General features: G+C 44.9%; 1 protein-coding gene across 1 annotated transcript in view; it reads right to left on the bottom strand.

Annotated features, from left to right (window-relative positions):
- The window catches only part of AKAP6 (A-kinase anchoring protein 6), a 476,852-nt gene that overhangs the window by 418,575 nt on the left and 39,889 nt on the right, over window positions 1-18,388 (bottom strand). The window lies entirely within an intron of this gene.

The raw sequence follows: 18,388 nt of genomic DNA, 5'->3' as shown, positions 1-18,388 counted from the left end.
GTAGCAGACCACGCAGCTGCTATGGGGCCCGGACAGGTGAGGGGGCCCGGATGCAGGGCCGCACCTATAATGAGGCGATTTGCACCAGCTGCTCAAGCGGCAGGCAGCAGGGGGCGGCATTATGCGCTCCTCTACCCGCAGCACCTACAATTTAGCCTCTGCACGCTGATGCTGCGGTTGTGCAAGAGGCTGTAATTGATGCGGTCACAGGAGGGAAGGTGTCAGGGCCCCTGATCATGTGAACCATGACTCCTCCCCTCCTGTGACCTCATCACAGGTCCTGTGCGCATCATTCCTTGGTTTATACAGGACTTCTGTCTGTCATCGTTAGTGAGCTACTTGTGTGTGTGAGCTGTGATACATGCATGTGTGAGCTGTGTGTGTGATACGTGTGAGCTGTGTGTGATACGTGTGAGCTGTGTGTGTGATACGTGTGAGCTGTGTGTGTGTGTGATACGTGTGAGCTGGGTGTGTGATACGTGTGAGCTGGGTGTGTGATACGTGTCAGCTGGGTGTGTAATATGTGTGAGCTGTGTGTGATAATTGTAAGCTGGTTGTGTGATACGTGTGAGCTGTGTGTGTGTGAAAAGTGTGAGCTGTGTGTGTGTGTGTGATACGTGTGAGCTGGGTGTGTGATATGTGTGAGCTGTGTGTGATACGTGTGAGCTGTGTGATACGTGTGAGCTGTGTGTGTATGATACGTGTGAGCTGTGTGTGTGACACGTGTGAGCTGTGTGTGTGATACATGTGAGCTGTGTGTGTGATACGTGTGAGCTGTATGTGTGTTATATGTGTGAGCTGTGTGTGATACGTGTGAGCTGTGTGTGATACGTGTGAGCTGTGTGTGTGTGTGTGTGTGTGTGATACGTGTGAGCTGTGTGTGTGATACGTGTGAGCTGGGTGTGTGATACGTGTGAGCTGGGTGTGTGATACGTGTGAGCTGTGTGTGATACGTATAAGCTGGTTGTGTGATACGTGTGAGCTGTGTGTGATACGTGTGAGCTGTGTGTGTGTGTGATACGTGTGAGCTGGGTGTGTGATATGTGTGAGCTGTGTGTGATACATGTAAGCTGGGTGTGTGATACGTGTGAGCTGTGTGATACGTGTGAGCTGTGTGTGTGATACGTGTGAGCTGTGTGTGTGACACGTGTGAGCTGTGTGTGTGATACATGTGAGCTGTGTGTGTGATACGTGTGAGCTGTATGTGTGTTATATGTGTGAGCTGTGTGTGATACGTGTGAGCTGTGTGTGATACGTGTGAGCTGTGTGTGTGTGTGTGTGATACGTGTGAGCTGTGTGTGTGATACGTGTGAGCTGGGTGTGTGATACGTGTGAGCTGGGTGTGTGATACGTGTGAGCTGTGTGTGATACGTATAAGCTGGTTGTGTGATACGTATGAGCTGTGTGTGATACGTGTGAGCTGTGTGTGTGTGTGTGATACGTGTGAGCTGGGTGTGTGATATGTGTGAGCTGTGTGTGATACGTGTAAGCTGGGTGTGTCATACGTGTGAGCTGTGTGATACATGTGAGCTGTGTGTGTGTGACACGTGTGAGCTGTGTGTGTGATACGTGTGAGCTGTGTGTGTGATACGTGTGAGCTGTGTGTGTGATACGTGTGAGCTGTGTGTGTGTGATACGTGTGAGCTGTGTGTGATACGTGTGAGCTGTGAGTGTGTGTGTGTGATACGTGTGAGCTGGGTGTGTGATATGTGTGAGCTGTGTGTGATACATGTAAGCTGGGTGTGTGATACGTGTGAGCTGTGTGATATGTGTGAGCTGTGTGTGTGTGTGATACATGTGAGCTGTGTACGTGACACGTGTGAGCTGTGTGTGTGATACATGTGAGCTGTGTGTGTGACACGTGTGAGCTGTGTGTGTGATACATGTGAGCTGTGTGTGTGATACGTGTGAGCTGTATGTGTGTTATATGTGTGAGCTGTGTGTGATACGTGTGAGCTGTGTGTGTGTGTGATACGTGTGAGCTGTGTGTGTGATACGTGTGAGCTGGGTGTGTGATACGTGTGAGCTGGGTGTGTGATACGTGTGAGCTGTGTGTGATACGTATAAGCTGGTTGTGTGATACGTATGAGCTGTGTGTGATACGTGTGAGCTGTGTGTGTGTGATACGTGTGAGCTGTGTGTGATACGTGTGAGCTGTATGTGATACGTGTGAGCTGTGTGTGTGATACGTGTGAGCTGTGTGTGATACGTGTGAGCTGTGTGTGTGTGTGATACGTGTGAGCTGTGTGTGTGATACGTGTGAGCTGGGTGTGTGATATGTGTGAGCTTGGTGTGTGATACGTGTGAGCTGTGTGTGATACGTGTAAGCTGTTTGTGTGATACGTGTGAGCTGTGTGTGATACGTGTGAGCTGTGTGTGTGTGATACGTGTGAGCTGGGTGTGTGATATGTGTGAGCTGGGTGTGATACGTGTAAGCTGGGTGTGTGTGCGATACGTGTGAGCTGTGTGTGTGTGCGATACGTGTGAGTTGTGTGTGTGTGTGTGCGATACGTGTGAGGTGTGAGCTGTGTGTGTAATACGTGTGAGCTGTGTGTGTGATACGTGTGAGCTGTGTGTGATATGTGTGAGCTGTGTGTGCGTGTGATACGTGTGAGCTGTGTGTGTGCGATACGTGTGAGCTGTGTGTGTGTGATATGTGTGAGCTGTGTGTGTGATACGTGTGAGCGGTGTGTGTGATACGTGTGAGCTGTGTGTGTGTGATACATGTGAGCTGTGTGTGTGATACGTGTGAGCTATGTGTGATACGTGTGAGCTGTGTGTGTGTGTGCGATACGTGTGAGCTGTGTGTGTGTGCGATACGTGTGAGCTGTGTGTGTGCGTGCGATACGTGTGAGCTGTGTGTGCGATTTGTGTGAGCTGTGTGTGATACGTGTGAGCTGTGTGTGTGATACGTGTGAGCTGTGTGTGTGATACGTGTGAGCTGTGTGTGATACGTGTGAGCTGTGTGTGTGATACGTGTGAGCTGTGTGTGTGATACGTGTGAGCTCTGTGTGTGTGTGATACGTGTGAGCTGTGTGTGTGTGATACGTGTGAGCTGTGTGTGTGTGCGATACATGTGAGCTGTGTGTGTGTGATACGTGTGAGCTGTGTGTGTGTGCGATACATGTGAGCTATGTGTGTGTGTGCGATATGTGTGAGCTGTGTGTGTGATATGTGTGAGCGGTGTGTGTGATACGTGTGAGCTGTGTGTGTGATACGTGTGAGCTGTGTGTGTGATACGTGTGAGCTGTGTGTGATACGTGTGAGCTGTGTGTGTGTGTGCGATACATGTGAGCTGTGTGTGTGCGATACGTGTGAGCTGTATGTATGCTTGCGATACGTGTGAGCTGTGTGTGTGCGATATGTGTGAGCTGTGTGTGATACGTGTGAGCTGTGTGTGTGATACGTGTAAGCTGTGTGTGTGTGTGTGATAAGTGTGAGCTGTGTGTGATACGTGTGAGCTATGTGTGTGTGATACATGTGAGCTGTGATACGTGTGAGCAGGGTGTGTGATAAGTGCGAGCTGTGTGATATGTGCGAGCTGTGTGTGTGATACGTGTGAGCTCTATGTGTGATACGTGTGAGCTGTGTTTGTGTGTGCGATACGTGTGAGCTGTGTGTGTGATACGTGTGAGCTGTGTGTGTGTGCGATACGTGTGAGCTGTGTGTGATACGTAACGTGTGAGCTGTGTGTGTGATACGTGTGTTTGTGGGTGTGCGATACGTGTGAGTGGTGTGAGCCGTGTGTGATACATGTGAGCTGTGTGTGTGTGATACATGTAAGCTGTGTGTGCGTGTGTGATACATGTGAGCTGTGTGTGAGCTACTTGTGTGAGCTGTGTGATGTGTGTGTGTGTGTGAGCTAAAGCAAAAGTTGGCACAACCTGCCAGTGTTCTACGATTTGGGTGAGGACATTCATTGTATGTGGGCTGGTGAATTTTTTTTTGTGTCAGGGCTGCTTTTTGGTCTCAGCCCGGCCCCGTGTAAGGAGCAGAGCCGCGTGTGTACGAGGTGTACGGAGCGGAGCCGTGTGTGTGCGAGGTGTAAGGAGCAGAGCCGTGCATGTGTATGAGGTGCACGGAGCGGAGCCGTGTACGGAGCAGAGTCACACATGTGTGAGGTGTACGGAGCCGCATGTGTGCAAGGTGTATGGAGCGGAACTGCGAGTGTCAAGGTGTATGGAGTAAAGCCGCATGTGTACGAGGTTTACGGAGTGGAGCCATGTGTGTACTGAGTGGAGCCGTGTGTGTGCGAAGTGTCAAGGGCGGTTCAGAAGCACCGCCACCACAAGTTACAAGGACTCAGGCAAAGTGTACGTGAGGGACTCTTACCCGCAGCCGCGAGAGTCCGGCTCTAACGTGGGTATGAGCAGACCAGCTCGAGGACCTGTGGGAGGTGGAGCAACGGTGAAGAGCTGGGTGCTCACAGGACCTGCGTGCGTGTGACAGCGCGTCAGGGAGAAGGGAGGGGTTACCACAGAAACCCCTGCAACGCCGACAGTAACACTGATGATACCGTGGCGCAGAGGAGTGAATGGCAGACAAGTCAGACAGGCAAAGAGGTCATACACAGGGCGGGCAGCGAGGTACAGAAGGTATAATCACAGAGAGGTCAATTCGTAGCCAGGGGTCATACACAGAGCGGGCGGCAAGGTACAGGAGGGATAATCAGAGAGGTCAATACGTAGCCAGGGGTCATACACAGAGCGGGCATAAAGGTACAAAGTCAGAATACAAGAGACGTTAACCGTGACGGGACCGGATCAAAAACCAAGCAAGCATACAGAGACAGGCATGAAGCACAGACGGAACAGGGTCAGGCACACTCAGCTAAGAGTATAAACGACAGGGGATGGTTCCTCCATGAGGCTATAAGAACCCTCCCCGGATCCATAGAGAGGCTTCCCATATTTACCTCTGCACTGCCTAACCTGAAGCCTCAGTAAACCATGACACGAGGTGTACAGAGCGGAGCTGTGTGTGTGCAAGGCATAAAAAGCGGAACCGTGTGTTTATGTGTGCAGAGCCATACGTGTACAAGGTGTATGGTGGGGAGCATTCATACCTCCCAGCGGGACAGTCCCGATTTTGAGAGAGATTCTGTCCCACTGCCCTGCCTGGGAACTTACTTTTCCCGCGGACACAGGAGTACACGGCGGACCCCGCGGAGTACTTTAAAATTCGCACGTGACGTTCTACTGGAAGTGATGTGCTAGAAGCTGAACGGAAATTAGTTTTTTTTTCGGGAGGAGATTGTGACAGAACCATGTAGGCACTTCAGGGAATGTTTCAGATCCATCACCGTGTCCTCCTCCAACAGCGCGGACAGCAGGATTGCATTGGACTCGGGGTTGGTGGCCATGTAAGCGGATCATGATATGTACTGCATCGGGAGGCTCAGGTGGGCACTATAGTGGGAGCCAGGCTGCTATAGTATCTTTATAGAATCTTTCTCTCTCTGTTTCTTTATCTCTCTAATCTTTCTTTTTTTTTCTCTCTTGGTTCTTTGTCTCTCTGTTTCTTTCTTTCTTTCCCCTCTGTCTTTCTCTCTCTCTCTCGTCTTTCTTTCTTTCCCCTCTTTCTTTCTCTCTTTGTTCTTTCTTTCTTTCTCTCTGTTTTTTTTCTCTCTGTTCTTTCTTTTCCTCAGTACCAGTCAGTTTGCCCACAGTACCAGTAGAATAAGAGGGGTAGGAAACTAGGTGGCACTGGTCATATTGAGCCTCTCATACTTTTTACTGGTGTATAATCATATGCCCTGCGCACCCCCATAAAGTGGGCCAGCCCCAGACAACAGAGTACAAACAAATCACTATTACTATCAGTCCAAGTGGACAATTATATACGTAAAGTTAATGATGTCCCTGTACCAAGCAGTGCAGAGGATCAGAATACACAGAGGAGACCAGAGCAGCGGGGTTTGGGGAGAAGAATTATATGGGGCCCATTATACTGTATGAAGTAATATATGGTGCCAATTATGCTGCAAGAAGTAATATATGGGGACCATTATACTGTATGAAGTAATATATGGTGCCCATTAAACTGTATGCAGTAATATATGGTGCCCATTATACTGTATGAAGTAATATATTGGGCCCATTATACTGTAGGCAGTAATATATGGTGCCCATTATGCTGTATGAAGTAATATATGGTGCCCATTATACTGTACGAAGTAATAAATGGTGCCCATTACACTGTATGAAGTAATATATGGGGCCCAATATGCTGTATGAAGTAATATATGGGGCCCATTATACTGTATGAAGTAATATATGGGGCCCATTATACTGTATGGAGCATTATATGGGGCCCATTATTCTGTACAAAGTAATATATGGGGCCCATTATACTGTATAGAGCATTATATGGGACCCATTATACTGTACGAAGTAATATATGGGGCCCATTATACTGTATGGAGCATTATATGGGGCCCATTATACTGCACGAAGTGATATATGGGGCCCATTATGCTGCATGGAGCATTATATGGGGCCCATTATACTGTACGATGTAATATATGGGGCACATAATACTGTATGGAGCATTATGTGGGGATAGGGGATGACTTTCTGTTTGTTGTGGATCTGACCGCTGGGACCCCCATGATCCTGGGAAACATAGCTTTGAAGAGCACCATGTAAATGGATCTGTGGTCAGTCATACGCACTCTGGTGCCATTCACATGTGGCTCTTCAAATAACTCCTTAAAGAGAGTGATGAGGAGACAACAAAGTATAGCAAAAATTCACTGATCGGAGTGAAGAATGTTATAGTTTGTGGGCTGTGGGATTTGTGTGGCAGGGCTGCTTTTTTGTCCCAGTCTGGCCCTGTGCCAGGCCTACCATTGCCATTAATGACCCTTGTTCTGGATACTTCTGTGTTATTCTTCTATGTGCGTGTCATGGTGCTGACATCCTTGTGTTTGGACAACTTTTTTTCTATTTATCTAAATCAAAATGTCCACTACTGTACTCAGTTTTACAGGATAGATATGAGAATTTACTTTGTGTGTGTGTGGGGGGGGCGTCATTTTGCTGTTCGCCTCAGGCAGCAGAGAGGCTAGTTTCACCCCTGCCCGGACGGGTGAGGGGGCCCGCGACGGCCGCTGTGGTTTGGCAGCTGTGCTGTGCTGACACAGTAGTACTATCTCCTTTAATTAAATGTAAGCGACGGCTGCTGGCCGCTGTATACCCCATGGCCCCTTGAAGCTCCCCTTTCCTTGTTTCCTGGTCAGCAGTTGGCTGAAGTCTCTGGCTGGATTTGCATAAGAACACCACGCCTCCTGGCAGCCAGAGAGCAGCACACGTGCATTGCAGGAAGCAGAAAGCAGAAAACATTCATGAGCCTCTCTCACTCAGGGAGAGGGACACACACACAAGACGGTGAGCCCGGCTGGGGGTGGGTTTTTTTTGTTAAATGTGTCCCCTCACTGTGCTGGCAGCCTGGCACTTTACATTTACAATGGCTCTGGCTGCACTTTGCACCTTAGGGAGGGGGGCCCGGCTGCACACACTGTGGAGGGAGGAGGGGGCCCTGCATGCACTGTATAAAATTAATTGTTTGACCTATAACATGCACGCCTGAAGTTAAGAGCACCTGTTGATTTTTTTTTTAACCTTTTTTTTTGGAGGGGGGGGGCCCATTCAGACTTTTGCTATGGGGCCCCATGATTTCTATGCACGCCCCTGACCTGACTCATTGTGATTGTTTTAATCCTGTGATTTAAATAAAGCTGTGGCCATTTTGACAACCGAAATAAGGTGTATTGTGTATTTATTCCAGTGTCTAGGTTGTCTAGGTTTACTGTAGTTGTGGTGGTTTTAAGATGGAATGGGGGTCCGCCCCATATCCAAAAGTCATGACTTTTAAGATTGCTACTTCCTATAGGTGGCGTTAGTTCTAGTCCCCAACATCTTGAGGACTGTGTCAAAGTAGGATTTGAAGTCACTGCAGTAACTTGATACGTTGTGAGAGCACTAGTTTTTCCTTTTTGAATTTTATGAATCCACCATTATACTTGTTTTGCAGAGGAAACATCTGTATTGCCAGTCACTGAATGCAAATTTACCGCGTGCCTGACATTTTTACCAAATAGATTAGCAATTATTTTCTTTTAACGAATATTCAAAAAATAGAGAGAGCCTAGGAAATAGACAGCTTCAATGGTAAATCATCTGAAAAGAGCAAAAAGAAGCCATGTCTAAAATATATCAATCTTTACTGAAATGTAGCTAAAAAAGTTTTATATATGAAATAGCAAAAATTAAGTCCCAGGTCACAAGGACGGGATAGTACGTCTAATGGCGGAAAGGGATTAAAAACCACAATTTTCCTTTCAAAATTACCTTTTAAAACCCAAATAGCATGCAGCAGATATGAGTTAATATACTCTGCGATACTGTACCTAGAGCTGCAAAATATTTAGAGGACTGCAATTAATTCACAAAATGTCAATGTATGTTTACTGTAATAACTCCATGCATGTCCATGTGAGCGGTTCCCAGGATGATATAGCTTAATTCCCACCTGGAAGCCACTCTTTCCATAAAGTGGCCCAGCAACATATTAATGTTATTTACCTGCAGATTAGCACTATATCTACGGGTAAATAGTTTTATTACCTTTGTCATGTTCCCTATAGAGTTGATAATGGACAGTAAGAAAACTAAGTATTTTGGGAAGATCATCGCATTGACGCCACAAAAAATAGCTCGTCCATACCTGCAAGTCAAGTAGTTAAAAGAAAATATCCAAAAAGAGCAAAAAGAAGCCATGTATAAAATATATCAATCTTTATTGAAATGTAGCTAAAAAAGTTTTATATATGAAATAGCAAAAATGAGGACACTACAAAAAATCACCACACTGCGAAGTAAACAGCAAAAGGCATTCATAAAGATGCAAAGTTTACATAGACAAAAAAATGCTCAAATAAATGCAATAAAAAGAATATTTTTGCATAAGACTTGTTACTTAAATAAATGTCAGTGCTTCCCTCAGAAGGATAAATCGAAAAAAGTGCAAATGTGCATAAATACAAGTAAAAAAGTTTTGAGGTATCATATAACCAGTATGTGCTTGTACAAAATATAACAGTAGCAAACCTTAATAGGCGTTTTCAAGAATATAACATTGTAAACAAGCCAAAAATGTGCAAATTTATCAAGGGGCACACTTGATAAAGCTACCGCGAAACGCGCATCGGGGTCCTCCTGCCCGCACCCTGAGGTAATATGCATTGATTACATTACTCATTCTTTCGTACTTATATTCATCATCTGTTTAGAAATGCGCTTTAGGGTTCATTACCACCATACTTTGCACAGGCATATCCTGGTTTTATGACACCCTAATTATCCATTCTTTTCCATGCAAATTGCAGTCCTTTAAATATTTTGCATCTCTAGGTACAGTATCACAGAGTATATTAACTCATATCTGCTGCATGCTATTTGGGTTTTAAAAGGTAATTTTGAAAGGAAAATTGTGGTTTTTAACCCCTTTCCGCCATTACACGTACTATCCCGTCCATGTGACGTGGGACTTAATTTCCAAGGACGGGATAGTACGTCATAGTGATCAGCGGCGCCCCCGTGGGGAGCGCCGCTGATTGCAGCCAGGCGTCAGCTGATTATTACAGCTGACACCCGGCACTATGTGTCAGGGGTGGTCACGGACCGCCCCCGGCACGTTAACCCCTGGCACAAACATGATCGCAGTGTACCGGGAGATTAGGGAAGCATCGGCAGGGAGGGGGTTCCCTGCATGCTTCCCTGAGACCCCCAAAGCAGCGTGATGTGCTGCACTGCTCTGGAGGCCTCCTTCCCTCCTTCAGATCGCTGATCTGACAGAGTGCTGTCCAAACTGTCAGATCAGTGATCTGACACATTACAGTGATGTCCCCCCTGGGACAATGTAATAAAGTAAAACAAAAGTGTAAAAATCATTTATAAAAAATCGCTAAATAAATTAAAAAAAAAATTCCCTAATAAATTCATTTTTGGAAATAAAAAAACCCAGTAAAAGTACACATATTTAGTATCGTCACATCCATAATGACCCACCCTATAAAACTGTCCCACTAGTTAACCCCTTTTGTGAACCCCTTAAAAAATAAAAATAAAAAGCAAAAAACAGTGCTTTATCATCATACTGCCAAACAAAAAGTGCAATAACACGCAATCAAAAAGACGGATATAAATAACCATGGTACCGCTGAAAACGTCATCTTGTCCCGCAAAAAACGAGCCACCACATCACCGCGTCATCAGCGAAAAAATAAAAAAGTTATAGCTTGCAGAATAAAGTGATGCAAAAATAATTATTTTTTTTATATGAAATTGTTTTCATTGCATAAAAGCGCCAAAACACAAAAAAAGACATAAATGAGGTATCGCTGTAACTGTACTCACCCGAAAAATAAAACCACTTTATCAATTTTACCACATGCGGAACGGTTTAAACGCACCCCCAAAAGAAATTCATGAAATGCTGGTTTTTGTTCATTCTGCGTCACAAAAATCAGAATAAAAAGCGATCAAAAAATGTCACGTGCCCAAAAATGGTACCAATAAAAACGTCAACTCATCCCACAAAAAATAAGACCTCACATGACTCGGTGGGTCAAAATATGGAAAAATTATAGCTCTCAAAATGTGGTGATGCAAAAAACTATTTTTACAATAAAAAGCGTCTTTTAGCGTATGACAGCTGCCAAACATATTAACCTGCTAAAAATAGTAAATTAAACCCCCCCTTTATCACCCCTTAGTTAGGGAAAAATAATAAAATTAAAAACAAATGTATTTATTTAGATTTTCCCATTAGTGTCAGGGTTAGGGCTAGGGCTAGAGTTAGAGTTAGGGCTAGGGTTAAGGGTAGGGTTAGGGATAGGGTAAGGGCTAGGGTTAGGGCTGAAATTAGGGTTAGGGGGGTGTTGGGGTTAGGGTTGGAGTTAGAATTGGGGGGTTTCCACTGTTTAGGCACATCAGGTGCTCTCCAAACGCAACATGATATCTGATCTCAATTCCAGCCAATTCTGCGTTGAAAAAGTCAAACGGTGCTCCTTCCCTTCCAAGCTCTGCCATGCGCCCCATCAGTATTTTACCCCCACATATGGGGTATCAGCCTGCTCAGGACAACTTGCACAACAACTTTTGGGTTCCAATTTCTCCTGTTACCCTTGGGAAAATAAAATATTGGGGGGCAAAAATATCATTTTTGTGGAAAAAAAAATATGATTTTTTTATTTTTATGGCTCTACGTTATAAACTTCTGTGAAGCACTTGGGGGTTCAAAGTGCTCACCAGTCACCAAACATCTAGATAAGTTCCTTGGGGGGTCTAGTTTGCAAAATGGGGTCACTTGTGGGGGGTTTCAATAGTTTAGGCACATCAGAGGCTCTCCAAATGCGACATGACACCCGCAGACCATTCCATCAAAGTCTGCATTCCAAAACATCACTACTTCCCTTCCAAGCCCCGAGGTGTGCCCATACAGTAGTTTTCTCCCACATATGGGATATCAGCATACTCAGGACAAATTGGACAACAACTTTTGGGATCCAATTTCTACTGTTACCCTTGGGAAAATAAAAAAATTGGGGGCAAAAATATCATTTTTGTGGAAAAAAAATATGATTTTTTATTTTTATGGCTCTACGTTATAAACTTCTGTGAAGCCCTTGGGGGTTCAACGTGCTCACCACACATCTAGATAAGTTCCTTGGGGGGTCTAGTTTCCAAAATGGTGTCTTTTGTGGGGGTTTCCACTGTTTAGGCACATCAGGGGCTTTCCAAACGCGGCATGGCATCCAGCCCCAATTCAAGTCATAAAAGTCAAATGGCGCTGCTTCCAGTCCGAGCTCTGCCATGCGCCCAAATAGTGGTTTACCCCCACATATGGGGTATCAGCGTACTTAGAACAAATTGCACAATAACTTTTGGCGTCCTGTTACCCTTGGGAAAATAAAAATTGGGGGTGAAAAGATCATTTTTGTGGAAAAAATATGATTTTTTAATTGTACGGCTGTACGTTATAAACTTCTGTGAGGGGTTCAAAGTTCTCACCACATATCTAGATAAGTTCCTTGGGGGGTCTAGTTTCCAAAAAGGGGTCACTTGTGGGGGGTTTCCACTGTTTAGGCACATCAGGGGCTCTCCAAACGTGACATGGCGTCCGATCTGAATTCCAGCCAATTTTGCATTGAAAAAGTTAAACGGCGCTCCTTCCCTTCTGAGGTCTGCCATGCGTCAAAACAGTGGTCCACCCCACATATCAGGTATCAGAACATATAACCAGATGAGAAGGTGAAAGTTGGAAATTTTTCCATTTCATTTGAAAAAAAATATCTCGCTTAGAAATTGATAGCAGCAACATTTTGTTGGGACAGAGCTACGAAAGGTTGGAAATGTAAGTGGCACTCATGAAAAACAGCTGGAGAGTCAATTGTTAACTAAGTCGCATGACTGTGTATAAAAGGAACATGTTAGAGAGGCAGAGTCTCCTAGAAGCAAAGATGGTCGAAGGCCACCAAACTATGAACAACTTTAAATTGTGGAACAATTTCAGAAAAATATTCCTCAACATTAATTTGCAAAAACATAGAATACCCTATCATCTGCAGTACATAATACCATCAAAAGATACATGGATTCTGCAGAAATCCATGATCACAAGAGACAAGTCGATGTTCAATATTGCATGCTTGTGATCTGCAGGCCAATAGACTGCACTGCATTAAAACATACGTGATTAGGTCAGGCAAATCACTAAAAGGGCTTGGGAATACTTCCAGAAATTGTCTGTGGACACAGTGTGCCATGCAATCCAAAAATGTAAACTAAAGCTCTCAAAGAAGAAACCATTTTACAATACAATCCAGAATCGTTGTCTTCTTCTATGGGCCAAAACTCATTTATAATAAAGTGAGGCAAAATGAATAATTGTTCTGTGGTCGGATTACTCAAAATGTGAAATTTGTTGTGGAAACCACGGATGACGTGTCCTGTGGACCCAAGAGGAGATGGACCATCCAGCTTGTTATCAGCACATAGTTGCAGAATCTCTGATGGCATGGGGTTTCATTAGTGCCTATGGCAAGGGAAACTTGTACAACTTTAAAGGTACGATCAATGCTGAGCAATATATAGACGTTTTAGAACAGCATATGCTTCCGTCCAACGTCTACTTCTGGGAAGGCCTTTCATATTCCAGCAAGACAGTGATAAACCATATACTGCATCCATCACAACAACATGGCTTCACAGACTACAGACTGTTGTAATAAGAACATGGGATGTTGGACAAAGGTAGCCAAGGCCCTGTTCCAACTTTTTTGAGATCTATTACTGCCATCAATTTCTCAATTACTTAATTTTTTCAAAACAAATGGAAAACGTCTAATGTTCATTTTATCCGTGTTTGTTCTGTTGTGAATAAAATATGGCTATAAGAGATTTACGAATCATTGCATTCTTGTTTTCTTTACATTGTACAGTGTCTCAACTTTTGGGGAATTGAGGATGTTGATGAAACAGAAATGGAAATACTGGACATGTGCTCTGTATTTAGTTTACTGTGATATACTAAAGTTGGAATCAAAATCATTGAATCCCCAATGTAAATTACATTTCTTAACAAAATTTACAAATGTTCTGCTGTTTGCATTAAACTATTAAAACAAGAACAGAACAGTTTTAAACACCTTAAGACAGCTAATATAACAAGGGGTTTCTCCAAATTTTAATGTAATTTATCATGTGTGAACATAGGGAGAGACCTGTCAATCAACTGGAGAGATGCAAGAAGAAGCCGAATAGGGGCCTCACTGAACTAATTATGTCTTTCCGTCTACCACGTTTTTTCAAACCAGATTTTTTCTAAATCGCCACAACATTCTAGAGAAGGACATATAATACCTGGCTGAAGCCAAACTCTTCACGCTGCCCATGTTTCTGACAACATGAATCTAAAGATAGGTTCCCATTAACACAAAATGCCACTTTAATTGACTACCACAATCTCAGAATTATTCAATCCCTTCATGACCGTCATCTATAATACTTAGTATATCACCCTTTAGCTGTTATATCCTGCTGAAAACATGTTGCATAGCCAGAATGTTACACATCTGTTCAAGTACAAGAAGCACTGGACCTAGCTCTCTTTTCCTATGGCCATCTTCCTTTGTAGGATTCCACAGCAAGTTTCTCAGAAAACATGGTGAACTCCTCTAACGTCATCACCCTAGGTCTTTCACTTTCAAATCCAGCATCTGTATTAAGTATCATTGTTTCTGTTGCCTCAAGTTTGTCAGTAGTTTGCTGCTACTTTCCTCGGTGCAACTTCAGCCTGGTGTCTGTGTCCTTAGCTTCTTCTAACTTTGAGTTTACAATCAGAGCCATTTCCAAGCTTGGTCCAGTTTACTTAGACAATTACCAACTTCTTACAACTGTTCACACCTAGCCACTGCAATTGTGGCACCCCAGGAGTTCGGTTGCCACAGTGGCCTTGCCTCCCTCCAGGGGGGAGTGATGTCATGACTGGAAGCAAAGAAAGAATCTCTTTACCAGGTAGTTCCAGAATACAACACAGTTCCTGCTCCAGGCCAGCAGGGGGAGCTCTAAACCCGACTTCAGGGGAGCTGCTCTCTCTGGTTAGGAGGAGGAAGTTAGGGTTAGTTAGTGCCTGAACAGGGTTGAGGCAGGACATGTGGAGAGAAGCTGGGGACTGGAGCTATAGCTGAGCTCACCGCCAGGCTTGAGCGCCAGAGATCGGACCCCGGAGTCCGAGGCTGTGTGGGTAGTAAAGCCCCAGCAGCTGACTCCGGAGGACAGAAGACCGTAGATCCTCTGTCCCAATTGATACTCGATGACACAGCAGCACGTGTGAGCCGGGGACGCCAGATAGGCGAGATCCCTGAAGCAGGCTACAGCTGCCTGTCATGCGAGTGGAGTTCTACCTAAGTAGCAGACATAGAGAGGAACGTGAATAGAGTTCACAGCAGCAAGTACCTCAGAGAATAGCACTAGAAAGGTGGACTCACAACCCACCTGAATAAGGAGATTCCCAAACTGCTTCCAGGCTGACCGATTCCAGAACCATCTGTAACCTGATCCCTGGACTGTACCTGCACAGCTCAGTAAAAGGTAAAGGAAACTGCACTCTGTTGTGTCCTCTAACTATTCCTGCGTCACCTACCCAACTCTGCTACATCTATCAACATCAAATACAACATCTTTTCTATCACAACTGCCCTGGGACAAAGCTCTGCCTGTGGAGAGCTGTACCAACTCACCTGCATTACCATCAGTCCCAGAGGATCTGCCCTGCAGCGCTGGTTACCTCTGACCAGAAACCACAAGTGGCGTCACGAACACTATTATAAACTTTATCCCTTGTAAATATCCCCTTTTATTGGACGCCCAGGGCCACGGACCAGGTCACAGCTGCCGTGACACATCCCATTAAGAAGCGGCCCTGTACCGAGTATCCCAAGCTGCCCTGGCGGGCGATCCACAATCAAAGTAGCATAGCTCTTCAAGCAATTCTTCAGTTTACCTATACGTCATTTCTTTTCTGTAATGAATCATTGCATTGCTAAAATATACCAGACTGGAGGACATTGCTCGTCATGCATTTGAAGTGGACATTTTCCTCCAGAGTTCCAGAAGGTTCATTTCTTCACACAATATCTGTTCTAGAAGCAACTTATTATGGTAAAAAACGCATATTCAGGCCCTGTGTATTGAATTAATCCCTAGACAGCCCATTTTGACCAGATCCTTGCATCCTCATTGTTGCGACCTAGTTGTGGGAACAAAGGCACGGGCTAAATTGTTGGAGCTCCTGGATGGAGGTGGCTCTGAGATGAACTTTGGTCACTCATGGCTATTACCAGTCGAGAATATCCATATACCTACTAGCAGCTTGACTTATGCCTATTAATTGCCCAACAACATCAAGGAGGAGTGGAGGACTCGGAGCTACCACATTGGGCAAGTACAATGCCATGTGCATTAATACCAGTATGCAGTGGCCAGCTCTAACTATAACCTGTGTTCCAGCAGACTAGACACAAAGTCGCCATTTCCCGCTTTGGCTCTAGACTTATCTACAGGGTCTACTCTAGTCGGCTCTAGCTGAGAAGTTTGCTTATTACCGTTGGAGTTGGCTATTCCAATTTTGTTTCTTTAAATGGAAAATCTGCAACATTCTGATCTTCGGGGATCTACAGTACCTGCCCCCCTGGGCATGTTTCAACTACAGATGAAAGCTCTGACAGATCAGCTTACTCCCTCTAAGAGAGATGGTAGCTGGCCAGGGGGAAAATTTTCATGCAAAGAGAGTGTAGGTGCTGAAGGGAATACCAAAACCCACTGGGAGACAGTACTGTCCATAGCCACATCTAAGTGCTGTGCTCTGATTGTTTTCTGCAAAGGAACACTTGGATTTTTCCTTTCTTCTAGCCCTAATGTGATTGCAATTACTTCTTCAAAGTATGCAAGTTTAGGATTTACTTTTTTTTTTAGGTTTCCCTAATGGTTTGGTTGACTTGAGCTTTCTGTGATATTATGTGTGCATTTTCACTAAGAATATCCAATGCCAGCTTGTGATCTCCCTAATTTAACCTCTATGGATACGTATTGATATACAGATTAATACCATTTACCTCTTGCTGAGGTCGTCATTGCTGTCTGCTGATCTTACCATTAAACATTTGAGGCTTACTGTACTGTCATGACACAAGGCCTCCTACACCATACATAGGGATTTTGATTCTCCTCACCAGAGGTTGACCATTATGGACTTATTTGCCTTTAGTTGGTTAACATCATTGTGTTTTCTTCCCTCTGGTTTAATCCCCTTACCTATCTTTCTTCTCCTTCCCATTCCTTTCCATTCCCCATGGGTACTCTTTGATTATTACTGGCAAATTCTGAGACTTACTGTCTCTCCACCTTTGTTTTATGGTGGCTCAGCTTACTTTTAGCTGACATAATGCAAAAGGTTTTAACATACTTGAAAAAAGATGCCAAGGCTCTTTCAATTTTCATAGTTAAAGATCTGCCACTATGTATTCATGAGACTCATTTTATAATTTGCATGATTCTGAATTACAAAAAGAAATCATAAACCCACCTGGATTCTCTGTCCAAACGCTACAGCCAAAGCCAGAGGTGTTTCCATTGCTTTCTACTTTTCTTTTTCCCAAGTCCCATACTTCTCAAAGCCTTTCAAGCTATTACAAATGGATACTCTTTTCCAACCCAGTTGCTGTCAGCATAAATATCCATGATTCCTAAACCCAGAAAAGATAAAACATTTGCGACCATCATCTAATTTTTCTTATCATCTGACTTGGTGAGCTGAAGCTTCCTGGGGCAGCCCCGTCACCTATAGCGACGCACCAGCGATCCCGACAACGATATTACCTTGTCAGGATCGCTGGTGTGTCGCTACATGATCGCTGGTGAGCTGCCAACCAGCGATCAGCACCAGCGACACGTGGGTAACAAGCGACGCACGTCGCTTAGTTACCCACTGTGTACCTTAGTTACCAGCGCGCTGGTGAAGGGAGCTGGTAACCAAGGTACACATCGGGTTTCTAAGCGGCGCGCAGCACTTAGAAACCCGATGTGTACCTTGGTTACCAGCTCCCTGCACCAGCGTGCTGGTAACTAAGGTACATATCGGGTTTCTAAGCACTGCGCGCCGCTTAGAAACCCAATGTTTACCTTAGTTACCAGCAGCAGCTTGCTGATCGCTGGTCTCCCGCCTGTCACACGCAGCGATGCGTGCTGGCCAGCTGGAGACCAGCGATCAAAAAAATGTCCTGGCCATTCCAGTACGATCAGCGTTTCCCGGCAGGGGGGCCGGTCGCTGAGAAGTGTCACACACAGCGATCTCGCTAGCGAGATCGCTATGTGTGACGGGGCATTAGAGATCATTTGACTGGGTTCTTCTTTGACCTCTTGAATAATAGCTCTACACTGCAGTCACATGACAAGAATATGCATACCTAATCATATGCTATATAGTTGCTAGTCAAATTTATGTATGAGATAACCAAGATGATTGTCTATAAAATTATGGTAGTCTCACATTCAAAGCACTATTGGATGGTGAAATATGGAACCTGAAAGTCAAAAGTTCAAAACATTGTTACCCCTTTTGCTCATCAGTGTATACTCTAACCCATCGGTCCAAATTCAAATCAAGGGTTGGTTGTCTAGACCAGTGGTCCCCAACCTTTTTTGCACCAGGGACCGGTTTCAAGCAAGACCATTCTTCCATGGCCCGGCAGGGCGGGGATGGAGGTGTGGAAGGGGCGGGGCTTTGGTCATAAGGGGGCGGGGCTATGGACATGGTTGTAGTGTAG

Source organism: Dendrobates tinctorius, unplaced genomic scaffold (assembly GCF_039654945.1).
Source record: "Dendrobates tinctorius isolate UK_male_01 unplaced genomic scaffold, ASM3965494v1 ptg000057l, whole genome shotgun sequence".
Lineage (NCBI taxonomy): Eukaryota > Metazoa > Chordata > Amphibia > Anura > Dendrobatidae > Dendrobates > Dendrobates tinctorius.
This window is presented reverse-complemented; position numbering and strand designations above follow the sequence as displayed.